Here is a 20,053-nt window from a genome sequence, read left to right as displayed (position 1 = left end):
CATGAACAGTTTTAGTGCTATGTCCAGGACTTCTCAATGATTAATATCATTAGATGCTGTTGTGGAAGACCATCCTTGCGCTGCAGCTGGAAGACACAGAGGAATCCCAACTTTGAGAATCTGCCGTCATTTTCTGAAGGCAGAGTTTCAGAATCAGCTACAAAAGAAGTGGATGTTCACTCATTCTGTTTTGAAGATAATCTGTCAAAAGCTAAATTCATGAAACACCATAGACCCAAAGTATTTGTTTTGTTTTTATTGTTGGGATTTCAAAAAAGGAGCCTGAGTCACTTTCAATTTTTGACAGAAACAGAAGTGATAGGTTCTGTGATAAGGTTACCTTATGGCTTTCTTTAAGAGTGGTGGCTGGAGGGCAACCAATCCTTCTGTTTTACATATCTGTACCAACAATATCAAATGAATTTTTTTTTTCATAACTCCATTGGGCACATTTGTTTTTAATCTACTTTTGTTCATGTTTGGGTCTTTAAACTATGTTTTGTTTGCTGCAGTATTTCCACCAAGGAAGTAGGATAGATTTTTTTACCATGACCTTGGAAGTTAGTCATTTTAATTGTTCAGCGTAGAAATACATAGTCTGAGAAAATGGTGATGGTTCAAAAAGATTGGCAATGTTAATGGATTTTCAAGAGGAAGCCACAAGCAGCAATGTGGCAGGGTCATCTTGACCTCATCTCCATCTCTTATCAAGATATGTTATCAGCTAGGTCAGTAATGAAGGGAATTGCACTGCCTCTCTGTTGTACACAATATAAATTAATCAGGGAGAACTACCACTTTTGATAGCTGGCGAGCACTCTGAAAAATGCAACCTCATTTCCTTTAGGGCAACAAGCAAGGAGGATGGCTATTCCTCATTGCCTATATTCCTTGTCATCTTTATTAACTTGCAGCTCAGCCCCCAGAGGCCCTATTCATAATGGGAGCTTTGTCATTAAAAATAATATATGAATATATTCAGATAAGAACACATCCTGCCTTGCAGTGATTGCAATCCAAATATGTAAAGCAGAAAAAAATAGGGGGAAAATATAGGAAAGCCCCCTGAAAATTCCAAGTGCAGTAACAATAAGATGAGTACCAAGAAGGAAGAAAAAACCTATTTAAGCAAAAAACCAACATGAAACATAAATACTAAATGAGATGAGGCTGGAATATAGCAAATGAATGAGTTATCAAAGGAATAAGGTCCTGGAAGATATTTTCAAAGATATAGTGGAGCAGAAACAATAGAATTGTAAGACAGCATTTGTCTGTTGTATCAATATGACATGGATGCCTTTGGTTAGGAAGAATGGGACTCAGATTCAGACCTAAGTTCCTAAACTCATATCTAGAGTAAATGTGCTTTCTCTTCCTCTCACAACAGCCTTCAGAGATACTATCAGAGTTGTACAGGGTAACCAAGCTGCAATATTGCCAAAAAAAAAAAAAAAGTGAAAAAAACACCTTGCACGTAAAAAAGTATGTCATCACGAGGTATATGATTATGCTTCACTGAGCACCCATGCCATAGAAACTGGTGCTCCTGCAAGATATCTTTCCCTTACTCCCCCCCCACATCTTTCTTACTATCTTCTAAAACCTCCAGATCACAGATTGTATGGTTGACAAAATTCATGTCAGATTGTTACAGCAACAACCTTCAACTCTCAGGACAGGAAAGCTCATTGGAACTGAAGTAGCAGGAGCACCAAAATGGCTACAACCACCCTGGGATTAGGAAGGACAATATTAGCAAATGTTTTTTAAAAATGAGGTGATCCAAACCATGTAGAAATTTAGTATTGCAAAGAGGTGGTAGAATATTCCAGATCAAGTTCTGTTCATACTTCCAGATGCTCTTTATTTGTTAACTTTGCTGAAAAGGACAACAAAACTCCACAATTTTCTGCTGAGCTCTAGCACAGTAAAAGCACTGGTTAGCAAAAGTTGAACTTTTTCCTTGGGGAAAATCCCTGCTAGCTCAATATAAATAAACTGTTTGAATTTTAGGGATTGCTTCCACCTAATACATTGCATTTGCATGTGCACATACTCCCACACACATAAATGCAGCAAGTCAAATTGAATACATAATTCTGAAATCTACAGACAACAAAAAACAAAAAACAAATCTTTCTTTTCTTATATTTTTATTTATTCAAAGCTGTGTCCCATCGCAGGTTCTTTCCCATAGGCCAGGTACCCTGAGAAGTTGTCCCCAGCAATTCCTTGAGCTGTTCTGACCAGGGAAGGTAATACCTGTTCACAGCATGCACAGGAAGATGGATTAGAAACCGCTGAATCTGCACTGCATAAAGTAGCAGTACCTAAACTGGAGTCTTGCAGGCTCTTGCGTGGCATATGGGTGTTTCCTCATTTTCAGGTTAATCTCTGTGTTCTCTGAACTGAGAGCTCCTTGGAGTGCTGTTTATGCCTTTGGATTAGCAAGGGTAGAATCCTTTATGCAAGGCAGCCTTGGGTCTCCTTCTCATGTAACAACTCAATGAGGGCACTTTTGAAAAAATAATTTCTCTTTAAATTAGATGGAATGCTCCAACGTAGATATATGAAATGATGTTTTAATTGCTCAAATAACTCTGGTCTCATCTGATTACCTTTTACCTTCTGGAAATAATGTGAGATGCTTTGAGGCTCAAGTCTCTTACATACCCTCCTAACTTGTAGTTAATTGGTGGGCTGTGTCATAATTGCTCTTGAATTAAAATACCTTTTAAAAGAACATTTCAGTTCCAATGTCGCCTGTTCCAGTATGGTTACACACCAACAGCAGTAAGTATAGCAATGTAATTATTTTCTAATGAGTTTTTACAGTCATAGAATCGAACAACTTTAGGTGTATGCTTAATTTCATACTTTTTTTTTTTTCTGTCTGATTTTACATGAGGATTCTATTTGTTTAAAAAAAAGCTGGCAAAGTTCTTAGCACTGAATATATGCAGATGGCAATTTCAATTTTTCTCATGCTTCTTTACTCATCTATTGGCTGTAATAGACCTTTCTTCTGTATTATTGACTTAGAATGCAATTTTAGAAGTATATATGAAAACTAATAACATCGTTGTATTTTCAGCTGCCATTGAAGAAATTTCATGCCTCCTCTTTGGAGCAATATTAAGACTGAAAATACAGCACAATTACTATGACTCTGAAGGGCACACTGGTAGAAAGATTTGTAAATTGTAAGAAATTCAAAGAAAAAAGAAAATTACTATATGGTCTTGGTACTGCCAGCTACTGAAGGGTTTAAAGACCTCTGGGGAAATGGGAATTTCATTTGTTTTTACTTGTGTACAAGCCACGTGGATAAAAAGAGAGAAAAATAACGGTAAATATCTGAAAGGTGCAAGTTTAAAGGAGGAAGAAGCTCTAGAGCCTTTATGAAACAACATGAAAGAAAAACTCCTCCTTTGTGCAGTGAATCCACCCCAGGAGCTGTTTTCCTTTGCATATCTCCTGCTGTTGTGAATGGTTAGGTGCCAGCCAACATGCAGATTGGCTGTGGAAAATTAGTGTAAAATGCAGTTTGAGGGGATATCTGCAAAACATAAGTTGGCTCAGAACAGTGTGCGCTTACCAGGTGACTCCTGTCTGCCTCTTCATCAGCACCATTTGGTTTAAGGCACACCAGGGTATGAGGTGAGATAAAAGCTATATGGTCACCTCTCCTTCACATTCACATTGAGTCTATACGATTCAAAAAAAAAATTAAAAAGAAAGTATTAAAAAAGACTAGGTTGCCTGCTAGAATAGGTCTGTTGCTTTCCTTTTCACTCTTTTCTACAGTTGTGTATCTTTTTTCTCCCAACAGTGTGGAAAAAGTCACAGCCCTAATGATAACGGTAATGATGGGGTTACATCAGGCTGGTGGCCAGACTCTACTGGGGTTCTGCAGGTCTCCATTTTAGGAATAGTTCACTTTGATGTTTTCATAAATGACTTGGAGGCAGGACTTGAAGGTAGATTAAGTAAGTCTGTGGATTAAAAATAAAATAAAATAAAATAAAATAAAATAAAATAAAATAAAATAAAATAAAATACTGCTGAGCCAGCAGCGTGTCCTTGTAGCCAAAAGGGCCAACTGTATCCTGGGGTGCATCAGGCACGGCATTGCTGGCTGGTCGAGGGAAGGGATTGTCCTGCTCTGCTCTGCGCTGGTGCAGCCTCATCTCAAGTGTTGTGTGTAGTTTTGGGCACCCCCAACTATTAGAGAGTGTCCAAAGGAGGGTTATGAATATAGTGAAGGGTCTGGAGGGCAAGATGTACAAGGAGCAGCTGAGGTGCCTTGGTTTGCTCAGCCCAGAGCAGAGCAGGCTGAGGGGAGGCCTCATGGAGGCCTGCAGCTCCCTCACGAGGGGAGCGGAGGGGCAGGCGCTGAGCTCTGCTCTCTGGGGACAGCGACAGGACCCGAGGGAACGGCATGGAGCTGGGACAGGGGAGGGTCAGGCTGAGTGTTAGGGAAAGGTTCTGCACCCAGAGGTGGTCGGGCACTGGGACAGGCTCCCCAGGGCAGCGGGCACAGCACCGAGCTGCCGGAGTTCAAGAAGTGTCGGGACGACGCTCTCAGACATAGGGTCTGGTTTTGGGTGGTCCTGTGTAGAGCCAGGAGCTGGACTCCATGATCCTTGTGGGTCCCTTCCAACTCAGGGTATTCTATGATTCTATGATTTTATGATAAACCATGAGAAAAAAAATCCAAAACAAACAAAAAAAGCAAAACATACAAACAAGAAATACATAGTGAGCATAGTATAGAATAATTTTATTTTGCTTCATGATAGATAGTCAAATTAATATTCAGGTTTACATTAGAAAACAAAACAAGGCAAAACAATTCTGGAGAAAATGTCTCTGCTGGGATTTCTTCAGCAATTGTCATTATTTTATGTGCTTATTAGCAAACATTTTATCGCAACATCATGAGAAGGAGAAACAAGTATTAATATATTTGGCATCTTTTTCTAGAAGTTTAAATTTAAGATGCTCCCATAGTATCACATCTTCCCAAATCAGATTGCTTTAAAACCACATTTCAGACTACAACTTACTGCTTTATGTTCATAGCTCAGTAAAACCTAGAATATGAACTTACAAAAGCATAGTGTTTGCTTTTTAAATTAGAAGCAAAAATCTTCAAAACTAAATACAAATTGAGAACAATTGCTCAGAGAGTAATTAGATCAATTAATCACTTACATTATTTGAGAACAAAAGTACCTGGTATGCAGAAAGCAGAAAGATATTTGTGGTAGAGTGATTGCTCTAAAAGGAAAGAGAAATAATACTTTTCAAGTGCAAAATAAAGAGAGTCTACCAGGGAATTATGATTATATCAAAACAAATATTTTTAATTAGTATGTGCAATGCTGCTGGTTTTGGTCTTAGGGTTGTAATTTAAAGGGTTTTGTACCTCTCCCTGAAGGATGAGGACTGAGAGGTCAGAGACTTCATGAAATGTTTGCAAGAAATGTTCCTTTTCCCAGCTCTTTCTACTATTTATCAGTTCTCGGAGTGAGCTCATTCAGGTGCAAGTAGTCTTTTTGCTTTACCTATGTTTCTTCCATAAAAACATTCGATGCACCTTAGAGGTATGATTGCAAGACCTGTTGGTTCTCTGATGGTCTGTATTCTACTGAATGAGTTTTGTAGATGAGCTGGTCAGTTTTACATTTTTACCTACGTAGTGTCAGTTTGTTCAATATAGATGGTCTACAGGTAGCTGGCTTCTGTTGGTTAGTTTATTATTACCAGAGAGCTGATTAAAAGCTTGGAGGGATAATTCTGAGAAATATTATTTCAGGACAGGATCTTATTCATTGAAGGTATATTTACATAGTGATTCCTGCCCTTGGCATGGTGGTATGACCATCAGTGAGATCCTCCAGCACTTGCATGATGTTTGGGTGATTCTTTTGGTTTTATAATACATTTCATTACAGTGAAAGGTAACATTCTTCTTGAGGTGATTGGGGTGGGTGTCCTGTATTCTGATAGGAAAATGAAGTGGTGTCTCAAGGTCTGCCTGTGTGCCAGAAATATTTGAGCACTGACTTTGCAGAGGGTTTGTGTTGGTCTGACTGCTTAGACTTGGCCGCAGAATAACCCTATATATAATACCTTCCCTTTAATTGGGTTCCCAATTTACTTACAATCCCCTTGAATATTTGACACCTGGAAGATTAGGCAATCACTCTGCTATCAGTAGAGAAGGGTAGGTGCTCTGGAAGATCTGCAGTGTAACTTATTTTTTCTCTGCCTCTTACATTAGTAATGCAGAGACCCAATGGTACATGTTAGGTATCTGAATCTGTTGAGCTTCACGTATTTATAAAGGCAGTTGCCTGCTTGGCCAAAGCAAACATAGCTCCTACTGCTAAGGAAGCAAGAATTTTAAGTTCTACTCATCTAGAAAGGATCTAAGAAATTCAACTTAATTACCAGGATACCTAAGGGTATCCTGCATAAATATCTCTTTCCTTGTTCCCTTGAAATTAGACCCCTTATACGTCCAGGAGTAGGGCCAGAAGAACAGCAACTAGGAGGTGCCTAGCTCTCCTGTGGTTCGTAGGTCACTTTCTGGTGAGAGGACACATCTGGGGTTGAGTACTCAGCTCCTGGTTTTATCCAGTGGTGGTCTAACACATACACATGTCACCAAGCAAGACTGGACTGCTCAAATTCTGTCCCCTCTGCGGGGTTCCTTAACAAACAGGTTAAGATCAGACTACTTCCAGTTTGGTCTTTTTCTGATCCCATGATATTTCTGCTCTTGTCTTAGCACCAAATTGCATTGGAGAATATGTTCATATTTATCATAGTACATGCTACTTCTTCATCCTCTCCTCCAGACTTTAGCAGTCAATTCCCCATCAGGACAAGGCCTTCCATGTTATGGCTGAGTGCACAAAAAGGTAGGTGATTGTGCAGAAGAATTACAAGATGCTAGCAGAAGTTGTGAGACTAATGCTTCTTTTGATTTTTAGCACCTGGAGATTCTCTGGGGAATTCAGGCAATGTCCTGCTTCCTGGTGGTCTAGGTTGGATGTTTCTGGATCTCTAGGAAAAAGGCAGAACCCATCATAAAGACAAACATACCCAAGGGCCTGTAGATGTAGCTGTTATGTGCCCTGGGAAGTTTCAATCTGAGCAGGAGGATGCTCACCATTTTTAGGTGTCTCCAACTAGATTCATCAGCTTTGAAAAATGGGTGGGATTGAATCCCACTCTGCAAATCAGATGGGACTGAGGTGTTTTTGTCCTGGCTTATGTGGGATTTAGGAAGGGTGACTTCCTTTCTATTTTTTCTGACATAGACCTATGTGTGTGTGAATACACAGATGAGGTATGTCATAGGAGGTCTACTGGCTTCTGCTGCAGAAAACAAAAATGCTGCTGAACAGTACAAATCCTAAAAAGGGATATTATCCAGTTATAATAAAATACAGAAGTGAATGAATAGTCAGTGATGAAAACTGATAACAGCATAAGCATTTCCAATCTTTTTTTTTCTTTAATGCCCCCAAAATGTTTGAAATGGTTAACTAGTAATATTTCATAGTTATGATTTTTAAATTGACACACTTTTCTGCTCTAGAAAGCCCATGATTTCTACCCTCAATTTACCACTAAAATGTAGCCTTAGTCAACAGTTTCATAACTGTAGCAATTCTGGGGAAAAAAAAATCTCTCTATCGCACTACAGATATTTTACTTCCTGGCTTTGGATGGAGACTACAGATATGGATTTCGTGTCAGCTGTACAGACATTGTCAGCACTATGTTTTGAACTTGCCTGCTTGCTCATCACATTTTAATTAATGAGGGCATGAGCCGAAACAGGTGTTGGTAACAGAATAGGCAGCAGCTGGCAAACAATTTTTAGATCTGCAATTAACTCATTTATACTATTGTTCCAGAACACAGAGTTCATATAATTTTACAGAGGAGATTATTACAGGACTGAGCTGTGAAGGCACATTCATTTTTCTTTCCTTTTTTTTTTTTTTTTAAATAACATTTTCCCAGGCTTGGTTCTCATGTTAAAACTGATTGAAAAGTTTAGGCTATTCTTTTTCCAGCAGTAGGCAATTTATATTACTAAAACAATCTAATCAAGGAACTAAATGGCCTTTGAATAGAGAACACTGAATTCACTTCATTATCATCTCTGTTTCTAGAGTGAAAGCGGCATAAATTGCTTTGGAACTAGAGCTCAGCAAAACCCGTCTCCAAATCTGTATCTGTATAAATTGCCTCAAAATGAAAGTTGTACAAGTTCAGCAGAACCTACAGTACATTAAGAATCTAGTTAAACTTTAAACTTTCTGATTGAAGCATCCCAGGATCTTTAAAGAGTATAACTGACTTTACATGCCCTTGTTGTTACCCATTCCAAGACATTTCAAATACGGCTTTTCTATTATTTTTGGTAAAAAATCTTCATTTAAAATGTGAACCTTTGGCATTATATGGACTGCTTGCCATTCCTCAGTGGCTTAGAGCCAGCTGTCGAAAATTAACCAGCAAAAATTCCATCAGTCCATGAAATTATAAAGGGTAATAACTTGGTATTACTTTGCTGTCTGTACGTGATGTGTCACAGCAAAATCCATGAAGAGACCCCAGAGAGACAAAAGTCTGAGGCACACCAAAGTTCAAGCCTGGTTGGGATGGAGTCAACTTTATTCAGAGCTGCCCACAGGATGCTGTGTTTTGCATCTGTGACTAGAAGCTCGATGTGTCATCAACATTTAGCTATGGCTGAGCACTGCTTGCACAGCATCAAGGCTTTCTCTTCTCACACTTCAGTGAATAGGCACGGAGTGTACAAGAAACTGGCCAAATGGATATTCCATGCCATGTACGTCATGGTCAGCAATAAAAACTGGTGGTGGAAGGTGTTATATCTCTGCAGGGGAGCCATTGCTTAGAGACTGGCTGGACAACAGTCTGCTTGTGGGAGCTGGCCACTGATTACCTTGGCATCACCTGCATTTTATTTTTTCCTCTCATTTTCTCTTTACTTATTAAACTGTCTTTATCTTGAGCTGACTTTTTTTTTTCTTTTGCCTTTCCTACACACTCTCCCATCCTATGTTGTGTCAGTCCCATTGGATTCAACATTAGAATTAAACTGCATGCTCCAAGGCTTTTCAACTTATACGTAAAACTTCTCAATTTGTACATAAAGTCGAGTACTTGACTTATATATAAAAATACTGTAATCATAACTACTTCTGCCCTCAGGGCAATTAAAACATCAAATACATCAGCACCACAAAATCATTGTCAGCTGTTGCCTGGTAATTCTGTGGGAGCTGTGTGGGCTTCCCCATCCTTATGAGCCCTGAAGAGGAAAACACGTACCTTGGCATCCTTCAGGCTGGTCAGCCTGCTTGTCAGAGAAGTAAAACATCTTGATCTTGGTATTGATGATTGCCATAAGGCAACCATGGGAATTAGGAATTTGCGGATCGCTGAGACATTGCTCTTTGCCTGCAGGTAGTTTCTTTATTACTTTGTTTTGCTACCAGCCAAGATCAGCGGTGTTGCAGCTACGATCAGCCAGGGAATGAACCAATGTCAGAATACAGTCTCAGGCACAAACCTCCAAATATCCACATTGTTTAATCATTAGCACAGTTCCTGGCATGCTTTCCATGAGTGCTAATTAGCTGAGCCCTGGACAGTAGCCTGGCATTGTTTGGGGATCACATTTCTCAGAAATTATTCCTGCTGATAATTTGAATTTAGACACTTTGTTTCAGCAAAAAGAGAGTTTAGATATGTGAACATCAGTAAAACCTTGTCATTTGACCTCAGAAAAATATCCTTAATCATTTTACTTAATGGTACAGGCAGCATAGCTTGGAGGATCAATGAAAAGTGAAAGCATCATGTGAAATTGAAGGTTAAAGCTGTGAGTTATTGTATGAACACCACAGCATAATGTAGTACAATTTTTGAACATGAAGAATTTATATGCTGAATGACCCAAGAGGCCAAACGAGTATTAGCTGTTGTAAATAATATTATTCTGTGCACACAATCTGACTGGAATAATTAACAGAGTAATGGATTTATGTTGCCATAATGCATTTACATTCCCAATTTTAATTTTAATACATGCACATATCTTTGAAATTATGATAGCAGCTGTAAAATTAGTGCATTTCTTTATTAAAAATGCCTAGATAATGTAGTTCAAAGAAGAGTCAAGGACAAGATTTGTTGGATAGTTAGATGTGTAAAGAAACACATAGTCATTGACTGGCATTTCCAGTATGCTTTGGAAAGCTCTCCAGGCACCATCAGTAATTTAGGATTACAAAAAACTTGAAAAATCTGCACTTAAAGTTATAACAATATAATTCTCCCAAGTGCTTACAAAAAGAAGAGACACACGCCTAAAAAGAGAAAGGGAGGAGTCCATGTTCAGGTAACTGAACCCAGGGTTTAATCCCCCGGCCTCTCATGGGTTGCCACACGCCTTAATGCATAAGTAGGGTCACTGAGTTTGCCTGGGGTGACTCCCATCCCTTAAGTTTACTGCAACAATCTGTAACTCTAAATGTTTAAAACTGTTAGACCCCAAACCCTGTATTATGCTGATATATAAAAATATTCTTAATTTGTCTTTGGAAGAGAGCAATGGCATGTTTTCATCCACTGCAATGCTTCTGGAATATTTTTTTTTTTTTGCCATTGTTTAGTATCTTTCAGTGAATATTATCTTCTAACATTAAAACATTTCCAAATCTATTAGTCTGTACTACTCATAGTTACATTTGTAAGTGAGGAAAGATTTGAATAAACCATCTGTGTAACTTTTTAGACATTTTAGACATTTGAAGAGATTCTAAATGCTAAAAGATTTTAAATAAGTTAGAATATTCACAAGAAATTCTGAGCCCTGAGTTTAATATAACTAAAAAAAAAAAAAGTTAATAGTTCACTTAAAATTCTAGAAACAAAATTTAGAAATTAAAAATGTAATTGACAATAGTAAATTGATAATTGTCAACATGATATCAAAGAATATCTTGTAAGATCTCTGGCTGAATATGAGGGGGCACTTTATTGTGAGGATGACAGAGCACTGGAACAGGTTGCCCAGAGATGTTGTGGAGTCTCCTTCTCTGGAGATATTCAAAACCTGCCTGGATGCCATCCTGCGCAATGTGCTCTAGGTGATCCTGCTCGGCAGGGGGGTTGGACTAGGTGGTCTTCAGATGTCTGTGATACTGTGAAAAAATATATATTTTTTCTACTGGGATTATAGCTATAACTGATAAAAGAAACAAGATGGAAATAAATTTCTTCCAACTAGAGAAGCTCTAGATTTATTACTGTTTTGGTAGAAAATCTTTTAGTTAATTATTCAGGTATTAAATAGACTAAAAACTGGCTCAATGATATATCTCAAACTGATGTTATTTATTAACTATTATCTGTATGACAGCTTACATAATTGTTAAACTGTAAGTAATAGTTTTATTAATAATTTAGAAAATATGTCAGAATCCTTACCAAAAGGCTTACTGCAATCTGACAGAACAGTAAATGTTGGGAGTAAGTTATTTATACTGAGCTATTTGAATGGCTTGGTTTCAAGCCTGGAGAATTCAGCTTTCCCCACAGCAAATCTACATTTGATTAACTGAGTAACTTTCTCGACTTGAATGACTGTATTGACTAGATCTCCATTGTCTACAGTGGAAGCGTTGACATTTAACATTTCAGTGCAGATAAACAAAAGTAATGCAACAGGGAAAGACAAAGACAGGCTTTGTCTTGGCATGTGGATGCTGGCTGAGATCATGAGGACTCGAGGAAGATTTTGGTGTCCATTGAGTTCACTGCAGCAAGCAAGATGTCATGCATAAGAAAGTGATCTTTCCTGTGGATTTGATAAGACTATTGCAAGCCGTTTCTAGTTATGGGGCCCCTGTATTAAGATAGATGTGGAGATAATACTAAAGAAAATTTAGTGGAAGATCCAAGGTTTGGACATCAGTCTTACAATATAAGCTTCATGGAGCTCATCTAATTCACTTTATAGAAAAAAAAAAAGTTAGGAGGTGAATTAATCTCTATGTACAGCTATTTATAGAGATGTGTGGAAGTAGTAAGTTTCCAAACTTATGGACAAGAGCCTAACAGTAACCATGGGCTGCAAACCAAAGTTAAAGAAAATTATTTCACATAATCCACTCTTGTACTTTGTGTAGTGAGGATGGGTAAACACAGGGGAGGCTTACTGGGGGATATAACTAAGATACTGACATTGGAAAGACTTTAAATAAGACTGGGATCTTTTGAGAGAGAAATTATTTACTCCCTGAGCACAGTAATCAGGTGAGAGGTTTGTGCTGGTTCACTAGATTTTATCGAGTCTTTCTGGGATGCAAATACTTCTAATACTTGAAATACTTCAGATAATGTATGCAATTACTTAGCATACATTAGGGCTTTCACTAGTCAAGAGGAGCAGAGCTGAATTAATGCTTGAAAACATAAGCAGTTCAAGTGACAGCACAATGTACGCTATTTCTGTGAAGTATATTATGGTAGCCATTAATTTGTGACACAAGAGTGGTATAAAGCAAATATTCTGAAAAGTCGCATTTTTTAAAGTTGAATTTGAAACAGATGCCTTGGAACTCAGCAACGGTTTTTGTTTTGAATTGATGCCTTGATGTGTTATTATTTAGTCTTTCTAAGAGCTGAAATGAGGAGGCATATTATGCTGACAAGGAAGAAAACTTTCACTTGCTGTTGATGTGTGATTTTTAAAGCACAAACATAATTCTGGTACAAATTTATGGAAAAGCATTTTGAATAGCAATAATGGAGAAAAAAATTGTTCTTTCTCTACTACTATATATTTTCATTGTGGAAAATTTAAGATACACAAAATGCCAGCATGCTTTGCCGTAAAACCTCCTGTGAAATGTAATGAATATCCTGATGAACCTCTGGGGTAGGTGCAACATCTCCTAACACTATAATAGCAATTACTTAACAAATAGTTATTTCAACTGCAATAGTGGTTATATATTGACCTTGTTGCATATATCAAGTGTGGGCTCTAGCAGTAGTTTAGTGTCCTTGAGTTAATTTTGCTCATTTGTTACACAGTTTAGTGCAAGGTGGGGGTTGGTTTTTAATTGTGTTAAAACCGTATTCTATCACTATCACTAATTCTGCTGGCACACATTTATTTTCACTTTATTCAGGTTCAGTTGTTCTGAAAAACCCACTTTGTCAAGTTGTTTTACAGCTTTGCCAGCAATGTAAGGTAATGCCTGCTTATGTCAGCGACAGCGGGGCTGCCTTGTTTTGGGTAATGTGGTAGCACAAGGAAAAGGTAATCTTCTTTCCCTTTGCCAGTTGCTGAGTTCCTAAATTACAGTACGTCGTTACAGCTCTCTTTCAGAAGCATTTCCCTCTGGATCCCACACATCCCCTTGGCACAATGAGAGCTATTCTGGACAAAGCACTGCAAACTCCTGAGAGCAATCTGCAGTGCCTAGGAGCCCTAATAGGTCTCTTGAATCTACATTTTCTGTAATTCATTCCTTTTAGTACTAATAACGTGAAATGTTTCCTAGAGAGCTTTCATCCAAACATCTGGGGGTACTACAGGAAATCAGCACGGGGTATAAGAGCTCCTGACTGGCTGTGTCTGCTTATCAGTGTCTATGTCCCCTCCAGCTTGGGTACAGCAAACTGGTTCCCCTTGCAAGAAATTAGACTGTGGAGGTGAACAGATGCTCAGAATTTGCTTGGGAAGGTTAGGTTGTTATCAGTAACCAAATGATAAAAGGATTTGCTAGACTGTGTTTTCTGTGTTTGCCCTGTTGTTGTGAATGGTAATTCCCTCATTAAGAAGCTTTAGTAACTAGAGGTAATGTAGCACTTACCAGTATAATGGAAACCACAGTCAATGAGACAAATATAACACAGCGGGACTATTAATTGGTTAGTGGGTAAGAAGGAATAGGAAGAAGGAAGAGATTCTATTTATTTCCTTCGCTCTTGTGTATCTGTCCCCTCCTTTCATTTCCACAATCTGGAATAAAAATAAAAATGTAGCACAACTGTGTTTCTATAATGGGACCATATGGGAGCTTATGGTCCCACTATATATATAAGGTGCGTGTATATATATATTATATATATATTATAATATAAGGTACCAAGTTGTTCCTCTGTCTTGGACCTGCAAGCTAGCAGTGATGGTGGTTTTTCCAAATAGATTTTCTATTACTCAACTCCCCCCCCCCCCCAAAAAAAAAAAAAAAAAAAAAAAAAAACAAAGCAAAACAAACAAACAAAAAAAAAAACCAGATAATCGATTGGCCATTGCTTGTTTGTTTGTTTTCCTTTACCTGGTGGTTCTGCTGTTTTGGTAAACTAATAAGTACCCTAGAAAGTAAGGATTGCTTCTGTGCAAGAAAATTCATATCAAAGCCTCTTCTTTCTAATCTCTTGTCCTGCCCTTAAGTGGGCTGCTTCTTTCTTCTCCACAATAACATGTACAAGCTGACTCTCTCTGAGAGTCTTTCTGTTTCTCGCAATTTGTCTGTCTACAACAGCTTCTTATTTACTACCAGCTCCTCCACTTCTGGACTGTGCCATTTCAGTTTCCAAGTGCTCAAATGTCCTCTATGGCTCTTTTAACATAATAAAATCTTCCAGAGAAGCTCTCCCACCTTCAGGTAGTGGTCTGTTTTTAATGACCAAAGCAAATGAGCTCACTGCAGGCTGCTCTGTGGCACACTGAGGCGCTGACTTTAACGTGAGATTTGTCTATCCCACGTGTCATACAGCTATGATGTTGGGACTGTTTGCTCTCCCCTACAGCAGATGGCCAACATAAGTCAGAGCAACTGCAAGGATACAAGTGCCTAATTCAGTGAGAGGAGAGGCAGTTTGAGATGGAGGATTCAGTTCAAGGACCTTTAACTATAGTAGTCAAGAACTGTTTAATGCAGCCTTGGGTGTTCCCCACACCAGCGAATTTCTTGACCCATCCTCTGGCCATGAACTTGCAGGCACAGTCTGATGTGTCTATATTATTGAACTGTCAAAGCTCTCAAGACATGCCAGTAAATATACTAGCAATGTTACTGCTGGAGCTGTTAGCTCCACTTCTCTTCCACTGGTCACTTCTCTTTTTTCTCTCATTCTTTTCTGCTCTCCTTCATAAATCTGTCCCTGACTAAATCTCAGCAAATAAGATTACTACTCGGATGGCTTCACTCATTTATTTTCCTGACGTATATCTCCACAATTAAAGTACTCTCTACAAGAAGAAAAGCAAAGGGGAACCCAAGGCCTGTATGCATCTAGACCATGTCCCATTTGAGTTCCTCCAGTCCTTGTGTGGGCTTTGGTTCAGGGCTGAGGCTCGTATTGTCCCATCCAGGCAAAAACCATGCTCTCGTTTAGGAAGTTCTGAACAGACCTGAAAGCAATGCAAAATATACGTGCTCTGCTGTAGCTATAGTATTTTAATTGCAGGCATCTGCCATCAGAGTAATGCAGATATAGGTTGAAATGTTTACTTCATTACCCCTTCACAAGATCTTAATTAAGCTAACTGGAGATTTGAACAAAAGAGGATAAAAAGGCATCAATTATGTGTATTACGGCACTGAATAGGGCTCTGAAACTCAGACCTGAACTTCCGTCAAAAGGGGCTGTTCAGGAGCGCCTATCCAAAGCTGGTGATTGCAACCAGTCATTTTCCACACTCTGGGGTAAGACTGCATTCTTCTTGCAGCAATAACAGCCTTTCATTTTGGTAATTGTGGGCTGTTTATGCAGCGTGAATGTCAGCGGGGAGATGTCGTATGATCTGACAACATCAGCCCACAGTGAATGACAGCAAAGATGTCATTCAGACCCAGTAATCGAGCTTAGGGAGCACCAAATTCAAAGTCAGGTGTGGTGCATAAATATTAGCTTTCATTCAAAAGCCCATATGAATTTAAAATTATGAAGACATGGAGGTATTTATTGATAAATATATACAACAATAATGTGAAGCAAACTGAAATACTTCTGAAGGAAATTTGGGTATACCTGAGGTATAATAATGCCATGCAGCCTTATTCTGCCCAAATCTCAATCAAAACCTCTGTTACAGCCAGGTAAATTGGTCTGGTATGAGAAATTCTTTGAACAGCCCAGCCAACCTGTATTATACATTCATGCTTGGCAAGCCAACTATTTTTATTAAATAAAAAATATTCATATTATGCTGTTATTTTTTAAACATTCATTCCTTGAAAAGGTTCAGAATTTGTATTTTTCAGTCCAATTTGGGTTCAAAATAATTTGGAAATAAAGCAGTCTTATGTTTCTTTCATGGGGGCTTTTATCAGATTTTAGATATGCTTTTTAATATTAATAGTATGTTAGATCTTACTGTGCATAACAGTATGTTAGTTCTAACATAATAGAATGTTAGAACATAGCAAAATGACAGGCAACACAATTCCAATTAACTACAAAATTCTAAGTAGAATATTTTTTTTAGCACAAAAAAAAAAGTGGGGCTACTGAGAGCTTTCAGTAATACATCGGTTTTGAAAAACGAGTTTTCATCTGAATCAGATAAAGCAGCAAAATTATATTTGCAATGGACAGTTTTGAATGTGTTTGGTGTTTTTATTTATTTATTGGATCAGATTTGACAGTGAAAAAATACTGTTAAAAAGGTACATAGTTCATTTGGATTCTTCCATCAAAACACATAGGTTTCAAGACTTTTTGTAAAAATGAAGGGTTAGGTCAAGGGTATAGCAGACAGACCATTAACTGGCCTGTAAGAGAGTTAAACCACCTGTTTCACAGTGACATTATGCCTAGTCCAGTTTCACCTGCCATTCTGACAGTCACACAGTAATTAAAACTAGATGAGATGCTACTAACATAAACCATCTGAACATAAACTTATGGTGTGGCTTATATTAAATGGGACTCTATTTCCATTCATTGCATGATACATTTTCCAGCTGGGTGGTTGAATTGAAATCCAGTTTAACAATTTTTAATTGCAGTGCTTTTATTTAATGTTTGCCTCATTCTTTCCTAAGAGTTGCAGTTAGGAGTACCAACTGATATGAAGCTTACACTGTGCCATGTGCTGCATAAGATTTTCTTTTTATGTTGTACTTTGCAATGATTTTTACCATTGACACTGATAAGGACAAAAAGAAACCAACAGAGGTGGCTGCACCAGGAACAACCAATAAAGATAAAGCTCTTGTGTGTGTTGGGATTTTTACTAGGACGAGCAGCATTGCAAACAACCCATAAAGAAGAGGGCAAACAAGGGAGCATCGATTTGAGGATGTAGTCCCCATTGTTATACATTTATTCATCTTAGCTGGTTTCATTTAAGAAGGTGGATTTTTCCTGTATTCTGGAGTGTGAGATGGACTTTTTAGGCAGACCTCAGATGAGTCATAAACTGATGATATTGTTCAAATGCTAAAGTTTTGATTTATCCTATTGCTCTCGTGAATAACATTGTATTGTAAACATTGACAGCAAAGTGGACCAGTTGATGTAGTCTCTTTCCAGTAGCTCTCTAGTCCTGAATCTTTCCTCCTTTAAGGGGAGTCTGAGGTACAGAAAAACTTGAAGAAATCTCAGGAGAACTAAATTGTATTAAAAAAATTGAAATAATGAAATCTATCTGATTTCTGTTGGATTCACTTAGTAAAAAAAGGCATGGTGACATTGTATCAAAATTCCCTGGGCTAGCATTTTCAGAATGACAAAATATTTATAGCTTTTTTCAAAATGACTAATTCAGTCTTTTTACTTGTATTACACAAAAGTCAAACTCAAATGAAATATTTCAAATGGTTTACAAAGGATGTTTTATTTCCCTTCACAAACTATCTCAGTACTTATGCATCCTTTGCAGTTTTGCAGTGGTTTGAAATAAAGCTAGTTTTCAGTCTTCTGAAATTGATCTGCTGTTTTCTGTTGTTGGGCAAAAATCTCTAACAGGATGGAATTAAGTTTTGTTGGCAAATTTTAATTTTCATTTATTTATTTATTTGTAACTGGGGCTGAAGATCACATGACTGTAGACACAAAGATGAATTCTCTTCTCTAGGTGTAAGGTAATGAACAATTTGGGTTAACAACCCTCACAAATTCCTAGATTTAGCCAATCTTGAGGCCTCTCCTAGACATATACAGTCTGGAGATTTGGCCTACAGTAAAGATGCAGTTTATATTCTAATCTCAAAATGATTAGAATACATTAGCCATGCAGAATGACTAGCCAAATTCCATTGTCAATCAAGTTTTCAAACAACAGACAGATGTCAAAGTTAGGAGGACTGGATAAGAAGTTAGTTCATGCATTTTTGTTGACGGTTCAGGATTTTGCTTTAATGTGATGTAAAACATAAAACAAAGAAGAGCACCATAAATCTTTGTGTAAAAGTACTGATTATACAAAGTTTTTGTTTATGAGGTGCAGTATTTCCTTTCTCTCTGACACTTATGCTTGTTTTGAATTAAAAAAAATTAGAGCAACATCATATTAATTAAAACACCCCCCACATACACACACAAAAAAAAACTTTTTTTTTTCACTGCATGTTTTTCATTCTTTTCTGCTCACAGATGGTATTCTGACATTTTTAATATATGCTGGGTCTGAATTATAGTTTCCCAGAACATATTGATGAGAAACACCAAAAACTAATCAGAGAAAAAAATCTGATGTCAGATTGAAAAAGATCTACCAGCTTTTACTAAAAAGAAAAAAAAAATATCCCTGTAAATAATGAAAAAAGAGCCATATCTTCCTCTTTCCTCTTCTCAAGAGTTTACAGTTTTTGAAAAAAAATTGCTATACAACAAGTGAAATCTCTGAGATATGTCAGGTTTTATAATGGTTTGTTTCTATTCTCCCCTCTCTGGAAATTGTGGGTGCTTTTGACTGCTAATATTTTTCTTTTCTGCAGGCACTTTGTATCAGAATCAATTCTAGCAAGGTGGGAACAAGTCAGGCCTTTATTATATACCACATTGTTTTCTCTCTGACTCCACCAACTGCAAGAGAACTTAGACTTTTAAAATTGTTTTAATGGGGAAAATATAGATACAATGGATCTAATACTGCAGGTCTTTGTCAAGGTTAATTTTACTCATGTAGATAGTCAAATTAATTTGGACTATTTAAGAGACATTCATTCCACTGAATTTTGGATTTCTAAAACTTAGCTGTGTACTCCAGACTAGTCATCTTCATTTCCTCCATAGGTAACGTGCATGGAAGTTACCTCCAGAGGATAATTCAGCCTCCTTGTCTGAGATGCATATGGGGAGGAATGGAGTGGTGTTTGCACTTACCAGTCTTTTTGTGCTATCTCTTCTGGCAACCTTGAGAACTAACCCTGGTTGGATGCCTGCTAGTTGGTTAAAGAAATGTGAACTCTTGCTTCTTGGAAACAGATAGTTGTCACACAAGGGTTTGCAAGATTGCTTTTTTTAGCAAAGATCAGCAAAAATTAAATTATTTCAGATTTCTCATTTCATATTGGATTCAGTAACCTAATTTTTCTCAGCAATTTCTAAATATTTTGAAGATAAAAAATATTTACAATTCAGAACATTTATGTCATGAAGTCTAGACTTTCAGCACCTATAATATTTCATTACCATCTGAGGGAGGGATTTCAGACTCAATAAAACACAAATGTGAGTTTATTTTGAAAGTGGGGCAGCAGGTATTACAATTTATAATTTTTTATCTTGGATTTTAGCATAGAATCAGGTCTCATACCTTTATCAGAAGTAGCAGTTTCCAATAGTTCTGGGTGCCCTTCTACACTGAAATACAAGATTTCAGTTAGCAGACCTGATTTTCTTTTAACACTGCATAGAAACACATTACATAGAATCATACTGAACACAGCAACATTTGACAGCCCCAACCAAGCTTTCAGAGCAAGACCTTGAAGTTTTATTGACCTTGTCCTGGAAGCAA

Source organism: Cygnus atratus, chromosome 3 (genome assembly GCF_013377495.2).
Source record: "Cygnus atratus isolate AKBS03 ecotype Queensland, Australia chromosome 3, CAtr_DNAZoo_HiC_assembly, whole genome shotgun sequence".
NCBI lineage: Eukaryota > Metazoa > Chordata > Aves > Anseriformes > Anatidae > Cygnus > Cygnus atratus.
Note: the sequence above shows the minus strand (reverse complement) of the source record.